This window comes from Lichenostomus cassidix, chromosome 14 (assembly GCF_008360975.1).
Source record: "Lichenostomus cassidix isolate B80296 chromosome 14, HeHo_3.0, whole genome shotgun sequence".
Taxonomy (NCBI): domain Eukaryota; kingdom Metazoa; phylum Chordata; class Aves; order Passeriformes; family Meliphagidae; genus Lichenostomus; species Lichenostomus cassidix.
In genome coordinates, this window is record NC_139495.1 from 207,587 (window position 1) to 224,275 (window position 16,689).

The 16,689-nt window shown below is 44.2% G+C and overlaps 1 long non-coding RNA gene across 3 annotated transcripts in view; it reads left to right on the top strand.

Moving 5' to 3' along the window:
* LOC146430524 (uncharacterized) overlaps positions 1–16,689 on the top strand; it is a 133,563-nt gene that overhangs the window by 24,628 nt on the left and 92,246 nt on the right. The window contains exon 3 of one of the 3 annotated variants that reach the window (XR_014855025.1): positions 361–2,143. The exons of the other annotated variants lie outside the window; for them this stretch is intronic. This is a non-coding gene — a long non-coding RNA (uncharacterized LOC146430524). Of the gene's footprint in view, positions 1–360; positions 2,144–16,689 lie in introns of those variants that run through there. 3 annotated transcript variants of the gene reach the window in all.

Below are 16,689 nucleotides of genomic sequence, written 5' to 3' on the forward strand. Positions count from 1 at the left end.
AATACTCTAGTAAGGCCTGATTTGTTACCTTTGTGTGTTAAGGCCAGGCAAACCTCATGGAATCAGTCATAAAATAGAATGAGACAGGAGAAGAAGAGTTTGAGAAAGGAGATCCAGATGTTCCCTTTGCCAGTGAAAGTTTCTTAGTTCTTCTTTTCATGAGTTTCTAGTTCAGCTCATGCTGTCAGGTCCACCATCTGTCTGACACTTCATCTGCCCCTCTGTCTTGGTTCCAGGCTCCTGCCCACTGCCTTTGGCACTGCAGGGAGCCCCGCTGCCTTTACTCTGGGGTGTCTGTGGTGCCCATGGCTGCTGAGGGTGACCACAGCACTCATCCTTGTGCTCTGTTCTCCTTTTCAGAATATGACCTCCTTCATCTGAAAAATAATTACAGTAAGAACGCACAGGCTGATATCAAGTTATCAATAACAGGAGCTATGCAAGTGTCACCAGTGAACAGGGGTTAATAATAAAATAAAAACACAAGGTACACAGAGGGTATTTAAAATTGCAATGTTTAGGGTTATTTCTAAATTAAAAAGAAAAATCACACTGAAATTGCAACATTATGCATCTCATTGTGTTAATTATGCCCAACTGGCATTGCCTAAAGAACTGCAGCTCTGTGTCTGCCTGCTGGCCTTGGTACCCTGTGCTAGCCTCAGTGCTGCTGCACGGGGCAGACACAGGAGCGACCAGTGCAATGTACAGGTCAGCAGCTGCTGCTGCTGTGGCTGCCGTGCTGTCACATTAGTCCTTCATGTTTGAAGTAGGGGAAGAAACTGGAGCACATGAGGATCAAAATCTTTGTGGCATCCAGTGCCTTTTGTGAGGAGCTTGGAGTGAAATCACAGAAATCTTCCAGAAGATTGGTTCATTTTTAATGACCTGGGATTATAATTTGTCTGTTTAATTCAACCTGAGTGACATAAGAGCTTTCATTTGGATTTATTACCAGCAGAGCACTCAGTCAGTTGGAAGCAGACCTAGGGCAGGGCATTTTGTCATTATTTTAAATTTTCTCTATCTGACAAATTTGAAGGTCTTGAAGAGACTGGAACCATTGTAAAGGATAGAGAGTAAGAGAATAGGTCACACAGTGTGTTAAAGAATGAAAATTGATTCATTTTTTCTTCTGTTGAATAAGCAGCTGTACTTTGGTCCCTGTGATCCATGAAATAAGCTGTCAGAGACATAGGAAATGTGCCACATTTGGACTCCACTCATTGTTTCTGTTCTGATCGAAGGTGCAATATTAAAATGCATTATGGTTGGTGAAGAATCTGCAGCAGTGACAGCAGCTAGGCCCAGCTTGCTTACCAGTTGTCTGGGCTATTTGTAATTAAATTAATCAGGGCTTTACAATACTGGGATTCATTTACTTGGGTCATGTGATCAGAGCCAGTTATCGAAGGAATTTCACAAAAACAACATTTGTTGGTTTTAAATAAAACCAAAGGCTACAGAAGTTCTATATTTTTATTCCCTTTAATCCAGACAAACAATTTGCAGGAAATTCAGAAAATCTTACAGTAATCAGTGTAAGAATGGGTAGCAGAGAAATCTAGAATCTGGGATTATTAGCTGGAGCATCCCAGGCCAATTAATGCCTGCCGCTTAGATAGACCCAGCTGCGAAATTAAATGGAGGACATTCCCATTATTCCCTAAAAACTACACCTGGTTTCATGTCTTGTAACAGAACACACCTTCCTTTACACACCTATTCCCGAGTTAAAAATATAACCTTATTGTTGTGTCCTCAAGTAGCATCCAGAGGACTGTCTGCAAAAACTGTATGACTTGCTATGTAAAACCTGTTTTATCCGTGCTGAATTGTCTTTTGCTTCTTTGGTGAGTTTTAAAAGTTTTGTTAACTAAAACATCATTTTTGCTGCCTTTGCTTTATTTGCCACAAAATTGTGATTCATAAAGATGGATTTTTATAATTAAGGTAGAAATGAGAAATAACCCCCTATATATAATTTAAAAATGTTGAAATTACAGACACTATCTAACTTCTCTTTTAAATCACAGGAACAAACTGTTCGCCATTAGCAGCCCTAATTAAATCCATTTTTCTGTGAGTCTTTGGCAAATTCCATTTTAGTAAAGCTGCATTATACTCTGTTTTATTTCCTCTTGCTTTGCAGAATTCTCTGAGATGAATAATGGGTTGAGTATGGTATGTGATGGCTCTGAAGATGCCAAAGATATAGCATGAACAAATACATTGTTCTGGAGAGCTGGTATAAGAATGCTACTGAGGATTTAGAAGCATTCCAACTACCAGACAGGCAGGAGAATGACCATCCCAGCCTAGGGGGTTTGTATGTGGTGCAAGAATGGGCAAACATTTGTGTAGCAAAGAGGCTGTGAAAAGGTGAAGGAGGCTTGGAGACGGGGAGGAGGGGGAGTGTGCTAAAGCAAGCAACATGCTGTTTGCTACAACACAGCACATCAGAGTGTTGCACTCCTGAGGTCTGGGATACCACCAGCTGTCTCCTGCTGGTGTTGTCCTAGGCCTTAGGTGAGGAATAAGCAGTAGCACAGGAGTGGAAAGAACTTCCAGATCTTATCCAGCTCTGCTTTTCCTCAGTACATGCCATCATATGGAGGTCTGTTTTCTGCAAGGCTTTGTGTGAGGCCTGTAGCATCTGTCTGGGTCAATGTGTTGAAACTGTCTAGACCTGTTTCTGCACATAGATCAGAATCTGGGCTGGGTCACTAGTTCTGTGCACAGTTTTGTTATGGTGATGCTCCCTGATGACTTGACTAAGCAAGCAGGGCACACACCAAGAGAACCCACTTGAAACAGCCACTCATTTTGCAGTCTCTGAGCTTGAAGATTAATGTAGTCCCCAAAATCAGCCTCGGTCACACAGCAACGGGCTCTGTCCTGTCCTCCAGCATCTCCATCACTCATTTACTGCAACAATTTGGCTTCAGCCTTCGATTTCCTCTGTGGAGCGTATTGGAAAGAGAGAGGCTGAGCTGTGAACATTAATAACAATGAATAATAACAGCACAAATTCCACAAGCTTTAACAATAAAATGAATCAACAATCAGAAGGGTTTCATTAACGTGTTCTTGCTGGAGTTAGATGACAAGGGAGCTAGTGCCCAAGGTGTGTGTATAAGTTAAAGGCACTTATCTAGTGTGATCACTTCTCAGACCCTTTGCTTACCTGGTGGGTCCCATGTTCTTCTCCATGACCTGCTGCAGAAGGGTCAGGAGCCAGGAGGAGCAGAGAAATAGATGGAGTGGACTGCGTCATCCTGTAGGTATCTGCGTTGGGGTTACATGGCAAGGTTTTGGCAGTGGAGGAACTGTGAGGGTGACTTCTGTGAGAAAATGCCAGAAACTGCCCCCATGTTGGACAGAAACAATTCTGCCATTATACTTCTAGATAGGAGTAGATTCTTCATGACTCAGGGTAAAAATATTCCCCTTCCAAAGCAACCAAAGTAAAAGCTGAGAAAGACCTCTTATGTTACTATATATATCCCTCAGGACCAAGTGAGAGTTGTGGGGAAGGGCCATCTGGCTTGTCTTACATAGTTTTTTCCTTGGATGAGCTGAACCTGGGATGGTTTAAAACCTGTTTTGCAGAGCGAATTCCTGTGCCAAAAGGAGCATTGCTGATTATTATGCTTTTACTACAGCAACAGCAAAAGGAAATGCAGGCTTTCATCAGTCTGATTTGAAGTCAAGTCTAGAGCAACTGTAATTCAGCTGGGGAGCGTTTGAGGTCCAACTACCAATGTGTTCATTCATTTCAGGAAAAGAGAAGGACAACTTCTGTAATTATGATTAAAGGGACTATTAATGTCTCATTCAGGTGTTCCTGTTACCGTAAAAGTGGTAATTTTCTCTCTTTGGAATTTGCAGCAAACATGTCATCCGACTTTGTTGTCTGGGCTGCTTGAACTCAATTTTGTGAAACTCCATGTTTTCAATAATAAAAATTTTTTTGCTAGAAGCCTTGCCCCAAGGCATATGATGGTAATGGAAAGGACAGTTAGTTTCAAGAGAAATCACAGAGTTCAAGGGTAAAACAGAGCTCACTACAGTCACAAGGAGTAGTACTGGGAGCTGTTGTGCTGAGAATCTATGCAAGATTTAGGCTGCATGTCAGGAAAAGATGCTTCTGTTTTACAGGCATGAGGTTTTACCTGAAAGGCAGGGACTGTGAAGTTCATTCCAGCCTGTCATCTCATTGTTTCCTGTACAGTCTGTTTTGTAATGTTCTCAAGATCAGTTTAAGGAGATCTTCCAGGACATAGTTGATAGATTTTCGAGGACATAGTTGGAGTCTTGACAGATAGGGTCACTATCTCCTGTGTTGGTAATGCAACAGGAGATCACTGGGGAAAGTCAAAGCTGTTCCTGGCTCACAAGAATTCAGAGTCATGGAGCAGCCCTGGAATGTACAGTATCGGTTAAGAGTGACCAATGCAGATATGAATTATTAAATCTATTAGTGTGGGGCTGCCGTAATGAAGTGTCACATTCTTCACAAACTAATTCCTATTAAAAAACCCTAACATTAAAAGCAGAGAAGATTCTAAAATGATGGGAATTGAGTGGAATGGGAGAACAGAGTATTGATCACCCCACCAGTCATGTCTGTTTCTATTTAGAAGTATGAAAACCAGATCAATGAATTAATGATTCAGTGTCAAAAAGGGGCCTAGAAGGAGGAAGTCTATGTAAGTCATAGACTTCATCAGGAGCTGGTAAGAAGGCAGCAGTGGGAGAGGAGCGAGAATATGGCAATGGAGAGGGGCAGAGTGGTGGTGGTGGTTACAAAAGCCCAGCACAGATGGGACAAAGAGAGGACGGATCAGGTTTTAGCTCATTCATTGTTCATCCTGGCACATGCAGATGTAATTCTGGGAGTAGATTTCCCTGGGATTGTTGCCGAGGGGTGTGTGCTTCAGGGCAGGGAGCTTAGGTTTGATTCCTGGTGCTGATTGAATGCATGGCATTGGGAAAGTTATTTGACCTCTGTGTGGATCATTTTATCAAAAACCAAAATGGGCACAAGGAAAATTATCCATTTACATACCCACTAAAAATCTAAATTCAAGTAGAAAGGCAGTCAAGAGATTCTGAGAGGAAATGTAGAAAATATATTAGAATTCAGTGTCTGAGTTATGGAGGGCATTTTGAAAAATGTTGAAAATCTCCCATATGGCATAGAACCACAGCACTTGATTGCTACCAGCATTGATGTATCAGGTGTATAAAACAACATTCTGAGTTAGCTGTGCATGTTTGTTGTTGCCTGGGAACTGGTCCATCTTCTGTGTTGTCCATGTCATGGGGTAATAGAACCACCTCAAAGGTTGTACTTGATGTTGGGTGATAGTGCTTTTTTTTATGTATGCACACACAGAGTGCTCTAAGTGCCTTTCAGTCATTTACATAAAGCTCCTTTAAATGTTTTCAGTGAGATGAAGTTACTTGTAAAAGCATGATTCACTCAATCAGGATTCTTGCCTATGTGTAGCCGGTCACTTGTTTCATCTCCTCTTCCCAGCTTGTGCTGGACTGGTGTAATCTGCGTAAACTATTCTGCACCCATGGTGTCTTGCTTGTGCCTGAACTCACGGTGCTGCTGTTCATACCATCCTGTGTCTGTACTACAATACTTTCACACACATACAATTAAAAGACAAAATTTAAATTTACAGAAATTAATCATGTTAGCAAAATGGTTTTAAAACACTCTAGAGAATGTTCTGTCAGCTTGACAGATGAAGGTAATGCTGCAAAATGAATTTTCTTGACAAAATAATTTCAGGGTGTTGATAAAATGGGTTTTGTCTTCAGAGTGAAAAATACTGGAGTGACACATAGTGTTGTCCTTAAAAGTGTTTTCTTTCAACTGTCGGTCAATTATTTCCTTTTTGGGTCAGCCAATGATCATTCTTCATATCTAGTAAAATTTTTGTAAAAAGTAGCATAAAGCTCTGAAGGACAGAATAATTGAACTTTGATTTCTTGCTTTCAAACTGAAACTAGCTTTGTCACTAGGATGAGCATGGATCAGTCTCTGTGAACTGTGAACAGGTGGGAAACTATGGTGGAGGTTTGACACACTGGAGGAAAGAGGGTGAGGTGGGAACTGGGCTTCTAGAAATATGTTTGTTTGAACACGTATTGTTAGACTACTTGGATGCGTTGTAAGCTTCTGAGTGGGTTTCCTGCTGATTTCAGGAGCCATTTGCATGCACTCAGAAGTCTCATTTTTTCCCTCCATTATGTTGCACTTCTTAAGCAGGAGGGAAGGGAGGTGTAGAGTTCTCGGTGGAGTGGTGGGGACAGCTGATGGTGGGCTCTCGAGACAGACAGGGGCTGGCATTGCCCACCTGCTGAGTGCAGGGCTCTGCCACTGCTGTGCCTCCCTGCTGCTGTGGGGCAGGGCCTCGGGGCTTGCATAGCCCAGGAGCTTGGCCAGCCCAGGGCTGGCAGCAGCAGATGCCTGCCAAGGGCTGGGGGTGGGGCCAGCAGCAGCAGGTCACTGGTGGGTGGTGGACCTGGGCATGGGGGCTCACTCCTCGGTGGCCTCATGCCTTCACAGTTGCTCCATTCTGCTCCACCAGGGGCTTCCCGTGGGTTCTTGCCCCCAGTGAGGTAGTGTTGGCCCCTTGACCTGCTGTGGTACGCAGCTGACTCTTCCCACTGTGGCCAGAAGGCTCTGGCCCAGAGGCCATGAGCCCTGTACAGAGCAGAGCAGGATGGGCAGAGACTCCTCACTCTCTGCTGCCTGAGGTGCCACAACAAGGCAGAGGCTGAGGAGCAAAGAGAGTCCCAGTGGAGGCTGCTGCTGCTGCGCTTAGGAGCTGTGGCTGCACCATCTGTGGATGTCGAGACTTTGCATCCATATTTCCTAGGGTGACCTGGTGACATCAACAACAATGTGCACCTGGAGCACAGGCAGTTGGCATGGCTTGCAGACTCATCAGCAGGCTCCTGGTAGAGCCTTAAAAATATGTACATAGAAAAAAATGTCAGTGTCCTTTCAACAGCTCCCAGGAACACAAGGCCCTTTATCATGACACGTGTATCAGGTCAGGTCCAGGAAACTAGTGTAAAATCTGATAACATTTTATTTTTTAGTTACTGGACCAAAATCCAGTGTGGTGCAGCCCCAGGAAAAGTTACGGTCAACTTTCCTCTGAAACCCTGTGGTTTCTTATTTGCATCTTGGGTTCAACAGACACATCCCCTTTTGTCCACCACAGAAAAGGAAGGAACAAAATCTTGTGTTATGTATGAACTGGACTCTTCTGGGATTTTGAGGAAGCCTGAACTCAAGGGGGTAGTGTTGTGATGAGGTAATGATGCTTCATTGCCAGGTTGTATTCTTTTTTTGTTCTTTATCAATACTGGCATAACTAATTACATTAAAGCAAAAGTGACCTTGCTGGAACAGCTAATCTTAATAATTTGAGTGTGCCACTCCCACAAGTCACTGGAATGACACTTAATGTAACAGATCCTTAATATGTGGAACATCTGTTCTTCATTTTTGCAATCATCAATGACTATTCCTCATTATCTTCCCTTACCCGTGCCTACATGGGCCATCCATACCTGGCACAACATTTAAACTTTTTCACTTCTGATTAGATGGAGTTCTGAAACTGCTGACAAAATAAAAAGCAATCAAATATATAAATCATCTGAATTGATGTGTGAGAACTAACTAATAGTAGTTAATGTCACTGGTTAATGAATTAACAAAAACACAGTTTCTCCTTTGGAATTAGAATAGCAGGGATGCTAGTACCATCAATTAGACCTTCAGTTTTGCTTTTAAGAGGGACTGTCCTTTGTTTTACAAACATTTGGATCAAAACCCCTCCAAGCTGCACACAGTGAAGTCTTTTAAAACATTCTGATAAATAGAAGAGCCCTCAGTGACCATCTTGTGCCATAAACAGAGCTTGCTGTCTGCGTGAATAGGTGCTCTTAGCAGCAGCATATGGGCTCCTCAGACACAGTTTTAGGATATCTGGGGGCAGGGGTGGGCTACCAGAGGCCCCAGATGGCCATGAGCTCTGGCTATGTCATACTGAAGGGCAGCCCCAGCACTGTCTGCCTGGGCATTTCCACAGCTTGTGTCAGGAACATTGTCATGGGGCAGAATGTGCTTTGAGTGACAGAAGAGCCATGTTTGGCTCCTTAGCTCTAGCTTGGTTTAGGATGGCAGAGAAAGATTATACGGCTGTTCCCCATGAAAGCTGGGATGTCTGCCTATAATTTGTTGATTGAACTTCAGTAGAGCTGTTCTTTCCTTCTCCATGCTGTCTGCTTTCACAGGCAGATACCAGTCTGGCTTGTCCCTGCTGGGCATGGAGGACAGGGAGGATCAGGGCACACTTACTAATTGCCTTCAGTTCACATCTGCCTTTTAGGCTGCTTGGTGCTGTGGTACAATCACAACAATGCTAGAATAATGCTTTAAACCCAATCATTTTTATGGGAACACACATAGTATAAAAGGTCTGACTGTCTGCACACTTATACTCTGTGGCTATTATCCAATAAAGCTGTCAGAGAGAGAAGCATCTCAACAAGTCCTTGAACAATATCTCTTCAAGTTTAAACAGGGAAAAATCGCCTCACAATTATCACAATTTATCATAAAAATAACAAAAAGAGGACCAATAAAAACTAACTGAATGAATCAGGGTTGCTTCCTATGGACAAGGAGAGGAACAGGGTTTGAGGCCACAGCTGCTGGCTCTGGGAGGGCAGCCACTGGCCGTGTGCATCACTCCTGCAGACCTGGTGAGAACCCGCAGCCGCTAAATGGCAGTGCTGACTGCACGCATTGCCTTTTCCCAGAATTTGACTTTATTCTGGAGAAGAACAAGAGCCCAGGGTTTTTCCAAGGGCAGACAGGCCAGGGATTGCCAGACATCCCTGTTCTCTGCTTCCTGCACAGTGAGAAGTGTTGGCACAATGACAAACCTGGAACAACAAACAGGGTATGCTGTGATGCACTGGTGTTCTGTCTGTGATGGCTGTCAGCACTGTCCTCCACCCAGTACAGATACACACAGAAATTCTAGGCTTCCTCATTTTCACAGCAGTTCTTGGCCAAAAAAAGAGCTGTAGAAAGTGCTTTAGTTCTTCTGTAGTGATTAGAAACACAGTGCTTCCTTCATAGCATACTTCCTTCATGTGCTTCTGAGGCTCCTGCACACTGAGCCTTTTGTATTTCTCTTCTCACAGTGTGAGTTTCACAATGCTCCATTTGATGGATGTTATTTGGGTTGAAAGGTAAGCATCTTAAATGCTTTGCTTTCTAGCATCTCTGTCCTGTTAGAACCATCTCTCACTCACTCTCAATTGCACATTTTGTTACATGAACATGTTTAGATCAAGAGTTCTTCTCTCCTTCAAATATTTATAGTGATGACTTGTGATGTAATCAACAGGTATTGCAGAATCTGACCCTGCTGCATCACATCTTTATTCTTCAGAATGATGTTTGCTGCAGTGTTATAGCTAGAACTGACAAGATAAAGCTGAATTAAAACAAATTGTGCATTATCTGCTTTCATCCTATTGCTGGGATTGCAAAGGAGAACAAATTAAATTATATCAAAGAGGAGTTCTTCTCCCTCCTCCCAAGCAGAGGAGTGATGGTTACTGAGGCAGACTGATAGCAGTTCTGACAGAAGCTGTGCTGATACAGGGCTCCTCTTCCCTCACCCCTAGCAGATGACCACAGTGCTCTGTGCCAGGTTTCCAGATCCACATCCATCTTGCCTCTGTGCTAGATCTGGAGCACATCCTTTTACCAACTCTTCAGTCTTGGCTCAGCCAGCTCCTGGGAGATCCCCAGCATTCAGCTGTCATGACAAGTCACAAAGCAGCATAACCTGAACCATCCTGGTCCTGCTGCACACCCCAAGAGGAGCTCCCACAGCTGCCTGGTTTCTTTGTATCCTTCTGCAAGGAAGAACACTTTCAGGGAACTACATTCATAAGAGAATTTTTTCCTCTCTGCCACAGCCAGCTGTGATCCAATTTTCATGGGCCCAAAGAATGCTGGTGTCCCATGCAGTCCCAGCAGGAGGTGCTTACAGAATCCCTTTTTCATCAGTCTGAATGCTGGCTGTCTGCTCCATCTGGCCTGCATCATAAAGTCCAAGTGTTTGGTGCTGCAGGCCTGCTGGGACACTGTCTCTTGCCAGCGCATGCTGGAAGGATTTTTTGAAAGACTGGGAAAGCAGGCAGCATTTGAGCAAAGTGCTGTTCAATATGGATATGTGTACACTGAACTAAGAGAAAACAGGAGCTCTTCATGTAGTGAGGGATAAAATGCAGTCTTTTCAGGAAGCCACACGCCCATGTGGTTGATGAGGAGTGAGAGCCTCCTGCTACAGAGTTGCCCAACTACGGGGTTCAGCACAAAATCTTTGGGCAGTGTATAATAACATCCATACAGCCCTTTTGTGGTGTGGAAGTATCTGACACTGTCTCAGTCACAGTGGGATGTTGTTCTGGGCACAGAAACTTCATTAAAGAATAATATGCTATCATTGCTCTGGATGGATCTCCCAGAAATTGCTGCTTCTTGATTTTTCCTGGAAGGTGGCTTCACTTTTTTTGTTGTGTGAGGTAGATATATTTAAGTTCACGTGACAGGAAGCCTCTTCAGCAAGAAGGCATTGCAGGCAATTCTGGCTTAGATGCCAAAGATCTTCCCACTCTTGTTGCTGTTCCTATGAAAGAGAAAAAAAGAAAAGATTTCTCAAAACTAAATCAGATTTGACCTGTAAGGGGAGGACAGTGTGATAGAGGTCAGAAGGGAGAAAATAAAGGATGAGCACAGGGAATGATACATGCAAAATACCACCTGATTTCTGGCTACTTTAAAGGCAGCTCTTTGCTGGGACTCTCTCTCTGCAGAGTTCTGTGCCTCAGTCTGTGAGTGCTGAACTGGGGACGACTCCAAGTCTGTGTGAACCGTGACTCCTCTACCCCAGGAAATGGTGACTGATCTGAGCTACTTGACCCACCCCTGGAAAGATGTTTAGCTTTAAAGACATTTAGCTAGCTATTAGCAAAGAATAATTTCAAACACTTTTTTTTTGAAATAAAAATCTACAGAGTTTGAAGATACTAAAAGTCATGGATCATTATTACCCAGTATTAGAAATTACGTTACCCAATTCTGTGTAGAATAGTCGGGCACACCCTGGTAGATGGAAGGAGCATCAATCCTGTGTAGCCTTAGTGTCTTGGTTCAGAATATCCTGGGCATAGTGGAGTCAAGAAAGATTTTTCATACTTTCTAGTGATTATCTCCAAGCCCGTCATTTGTGAAATGCCTTTTAACTGCTGAAGGGGCAGTGACTGGGAGCAAGTCCTTGAGCAGTGTCTTCCTGGCTACAGGACTGTGGTGAGGTCTGCGAGTGCCCAGCCCTGGACAGTCCCAGACTCAACCTGGGACAAAGGTCTATGGCAGTGAAGCCAGGGACCCTGTCTTGGCATTCTTCAGAAGTACACAGAACCTTGGGAAGAGCAGGGGCAGCCAGCTGCCTCATTGCTGCACCTGCAGTACTATTTCATTCTAGTAAGGTTGCTGGGAATAAATGTAGGGCTTGAAAGTACCAGCTGGAACCAAAATAGTATTGAATGCTGCATCATAAATGCAGCAGCAAAGCTGATGTGGTTCCTGTTAGACAGCACAGCTGTATATCCGCTTTTACAGAGCTCTGAGGAGGCACTGCAGATTCCCTCCCCCATCCAGTAAAAAGAGCCTGATTTGCTTTGAAAACCTGCATTTTTTTTCCAGAATATCAAGGGTCTGGTTCCTTTGGGCCAACTGCAAATCCAGGAGCCTTTGTGTGTATTCCACAGGGCTCTGTCCCCACAAAGAGACTCCTTTGGTTTGCAAGTGAGTCGAGCCCAGGACTTGTTCTGTTTTCTCTCCCTTTATATTTGTGTCACTGTTCTATTACAGCAGGGTGCTGCAGAGAGGAGATGAAAAGAAGCTTGGAAGTCTGCTTCTGTGAATGTGTGGATTTATTTTTAAACCTCTTGAATTATTTACTTTGTCTGTCTTTTTTTAATGACAGGTGAATATGTTTGTGACTTGTTCTCTTTCCCAAGGTAGCACTTGGATGGAGCAAATTAATTACTTGTAGAGTAAATGCAGCTGATGGTAATTTTCAAGTCAAGTTTCAGCTTTGCTGAAATTTCAGAAAGAAAAGTTGTTTAATTTTAAACTACTTTAATTTTAAATTTTAAAAATTAAATGCTGCTTTGTGTGCTTTCTTTTTAAAGAAGACTTGGCATTTGGAAAGGCAGCAGGAAGAGAAAACAAACATACTAAATGATGGAAACTTGTCTTTAAGGGTATACTCCATCATGTATCAGTACACAGCTGTGAGAGATCCGTGTGGCAGCCCATCAGCTGTATGTTGAGTGTAACAAGCTCCAGCAGCACCCCAACACCTTTGTCAGGAATTGGCTTCAGTGGCAAATTGCTGGTCTCTGGTAGGAGCTGCTGCTTTGAACTGACAAGGTGATTACTCCAGTTGCTCCTCTCTGTGAGAGGACATGCCCTGTGCTCAGCCAGGAAAACTTCTTTCTTCTTCAGAGCTGTGTAGATTCTGGTCCCATCAGAGCTGAACTGACAGGATCATGGGCTGCCACACGCTGCCAGCGGGACAGGTGAGCTCTAGTTCCCCTTTGCTGTTCCATCTGAGGCTTTAATGAGCTTTCCAGGTCCTCCCTCCAGAAGGTTAGGCTGATCTTAGAATAACTCCTGTGGGTTGTCTTGGGAGCACAGCACCTAGCTGGATTGGTGCAGTGGGCTGAGACAGTGGCCCTGGGTCTGGCTGGACTGAGGTCAGGACATGCCCTGCAGGTTCCCAGCAGATAGGCCAGGTGTGAGAATGGTGAGTGTGGCAGTTACTTGCCAGCGCTCAGGCAGCTAACATGGAAAGGGTCATCATTAATTTAACTCTGCATCCATCAAGCCTGGTTTCTGTCCCTGGAATGAGAGCTCGTGATGCTATGCAAGAAAGCAGTTCCAACTAGCCTCCACTGCTGCTGACGAGCAGTGGTGCCCTGTGCAGCTTAGCTGAGAGCTTATCTGTTTTAAACATACTCCTCTGATTTTTTTTGGGCTGTAGTGTTTACTGTCCAAGTTCTTAGGTCCCAGATTCCCAGCTGTTGTGTTTAAATTTGATGGAGATGACCCTGATAGCAGAGAAGTTCTGCTGGGGTGAAGCTGCTTTGGCTGGGCACTGTCAGTGAAACACTCTGAGCTGAGCTAGGTGCATCGCAGTGGAATCTATGTGTCCTCTTTGAACAAGCAGACTGTAGTGTGTCTTGAGTGAATTGATTTCTCTGGGCCTTGTTCTGAGAAGCAATGACCACTGGGTGGCCCATTATATTTTAGCTCATGTATGTATGAAAGAAACAGTGATCTCATGTTTCCTGTAGCTTATGGGCCAGATCTGAAAATAGAATGTAAAATTAGTTAATGATTTGGAAGTAAAAAAGGTTAAATAATAATAAAATGTTAAAATGCAGAATAGAAATGTTACTCTTATTTTTATGGATTCTACATAGTTCTGGCTCCCTCTCTGAAGGATTTAGTATAACTCAATGAGAAAATTACATTCAAATCCTGTGGGTTGATCTGCTGTGACTGAACTAAAATTAGGGGAAATGTACAAAGTAGTTTTATTGAAGCAGTTTGGATGGATGGCTGCAGGAGGAGGCATTTGGTGTCTGGGCTCTACTCTCTCTTAAACAGGCCAGAGATGGGACAGCAGCAGGGAGGATATAACTGCATGTTCTTGTGGCCACAGTGCTGCACTGATGGTCCTGGCTAACCTCAGTGCACTGTGACTGCTGTCCATGCCCTGGGATTTTTGCTGAGAGTGCCTGGGAGGGAGCTGCTCCTCAGTCAGCTTCTTGCTCAGAGTGTGGCTCTCGTTTTAAATGTTGTTTGTTTGTTGATGGGAACTATACCTGCCCAGGTCTGCTCAGCATCCAGTGCTGTGGTCTGAGGCATCCTAGTGAGAGACTTTGCCACCTAACGCAGAACCATTTGGCATTGCTTCTGCCCCTGTCCTTAGTCTTGCTTGAGGTTGAGTCTTTGCTGAGCTCCAGAACTTCGTGGAACTCCCATGAGCACATTTACAACCAAGTTGTGGCTTTGCCTGACCTACACATTGTTCAGAGCACCATAGAAGGCTCTTCCTATACGCAGGCACAGTGCTCTATGTCCCTCTCCTGCAGTACACAGCTGGAAAAGTCTTCCTGAAACTTGAGGCACTCTTAGCTCTTGTTTCTTTGGGAACAGAGGGATTAAGGTGAATAGGTAACTGTGTGTCTCTGCCCATGCAGGGCCCTTGGGAGGGGCGTCTGATTGAGAAGGACCACTGGGACTCATCTCCCAGCACAAGCAGCCCTCACAGGGCTCTGCACAGCTGGTCTGGTGCTGCAGCATGAGCTCTTAGGGCTACGAGCACCAAAGAACTGGGGTTGTTAGTGCTGACACTCCAGACATGACTAAGCCATTTTGATGAAAGAGATAGAATCTGACAGTTTTGCTATTTAATTGTTTCTTGTAAATTTCAAATAAAAAATAAATTGGCTTCTTTTAAAAGAACAAACTGTGGAAAAGCTTTGCTGAGCAGAAGCAAGTGGTCTCTGAAGCACGACAAGCATGTTCACAGCCAACTAACAAGTCTTCAAGACGCAATGCAGAGGGGGCTGGACAGAAAAGCAAATGTCTCTGCAGCTCTAGCTTGGCCTTGAGGCACTTGGGGAGAGGAATGTGCAGGAGGAAGGGGAGGAGGTTTTGAGGTCTGAGCATACCCCAGCACTTAGCTGGGCTGCTCTGGTACAGGCATTGGCTGGAGCAGGACTGTAGCACCTGTGACCACTGAGCTCCTGGATCCTAGGGCTTTGCTCAGTGCCTTTGTTCAGGTGGAGGCTGCAGAGTCTGGTGGTTCTTCTCAGGCTCTTTGCACCTTTAGCTTTGCTCCTAAGGGCTGGTATGTTCTGGGTTATCTATATAGCTGCACTTTGCCAGTGAAAGCATGTTCTTGATTCTTTAGAGGACTTTATTTGCAAAGACCCTGGGATCCATCAGCAAATGGCTGTAAGGAAAATGCCTTTCATCATTCAAGATAAAAAACATCACAAAGCCTTGGAGACATCACTTCACTCGGGAATTAAATTGCAGGAGTCGTCTGGTGTCAAATAAGTTTCATTTAATAGGTTAGTCAAGTAAAGTTTCTGTAGAAATCAATATCACTTTCTCCTGCAATTGACAGCTCAAGACACTCAAAATGGCATTTTTCACATAAGGTTTATTTAATTTTAGGAGGAAAAATCCCTTCTATACTTTCTACTTGGCCTGCGCAACTCTGGTACAAGGTTAACGGCCTGCTGAGTTGGAAACCTGCCTTTACTTACCCAGGGAGACAGTGTGAGGTCTCTAACAGAGACTTGCCAGCTTCAGGTGCAGCAAGGATGCCTTTGTCAAAGGGCTGCATCAGAGTTGTGTTCGCAGCTCACTGAGGGAAACAGGGACAAGTAATTTTGTTCCTTCTTACAGGTAAGCAGCTTGGCAGGACAAAATGCCTCATTATACATGTCTTAGTAGAACTGGACTTTCTGTAGAGGTAGGGGTCTGTGAAGGCTGTGAAGACTGGAGATTTCGGCAAGAGTGCCTCTGTGTCCAGCCTAGGGGAATCCTGAAATTTCTGCCTTCCTTAAGAACATGGGACACCTGTGCTCTGTGTCTTTTATTTCAGTCTGATGGTATCCCATGGGGAAGGGAGGAGACTGGCACCTTTCTGCGCCATCTCCCTGGAGAAGGCACTCCTTTTCTCAGACTTTCTTTGGTCACATTGCCACGTGCTCTGCTGCTGTACTGTCCTCTGAGGTGCTGGTTCTGCTCTCCTCATCTGCTTATAGTGCTGGCAGAGCCCCTGTAATTGTACATCCAGCAAGGGCAGATTACTGCTAGGCTGCTCAAGTGCCATGAGGAGACATTTAGCTCTAGGAAAGGACAGGTTCACCTTCTATCTAACATCCTTAATGCTTGTAATTCCTACAAGCAGTAATATTGATTCCTGGGTCTTTGCTGACTATAGCACAAATGGACAGCAACTGGTAGGAGGAATTTCCCAGCCCTGTGGTATTGGGTTCCCTGAAGATGCTGGGTGTTTTTCCTAGCAGCTGCAACCCAGCAATGACAGAGGTTTGTGACCTGCATGCAATCAGGTGCATTCTGGCTGCAGGTTCTGTGGCAGAAGCTGGGTGGGGAAGTGGCTTTGTACCATCAGTGCTCTCAAATCCTCTCCAGTCTTCTGTCGTAGCCTGGTGCCAGAGCCCCTTTTGTTGTAAGAAGACTTCATGTTTCCCATCTTTTCATAGCTATAGAGTTTTCAATAATATAAAGTTGATTTTTATTTGAACATATTTGTGATACTAACCTAAACCATGGGCCTGGGCTGCAGTTTGCCCATCTGATAAACATGGATAAACAACCAGTATTAGCTGAGGAAGGAGATCTGGCAGTAAACAGAGTGTTATTGAAGAATGTTAATTTCAGAGATGCAGTTACTTGTCTCTGACAAATTAAAAAGGGAAACATCTGCAAGGCACAATGGGAAGAAAATACTT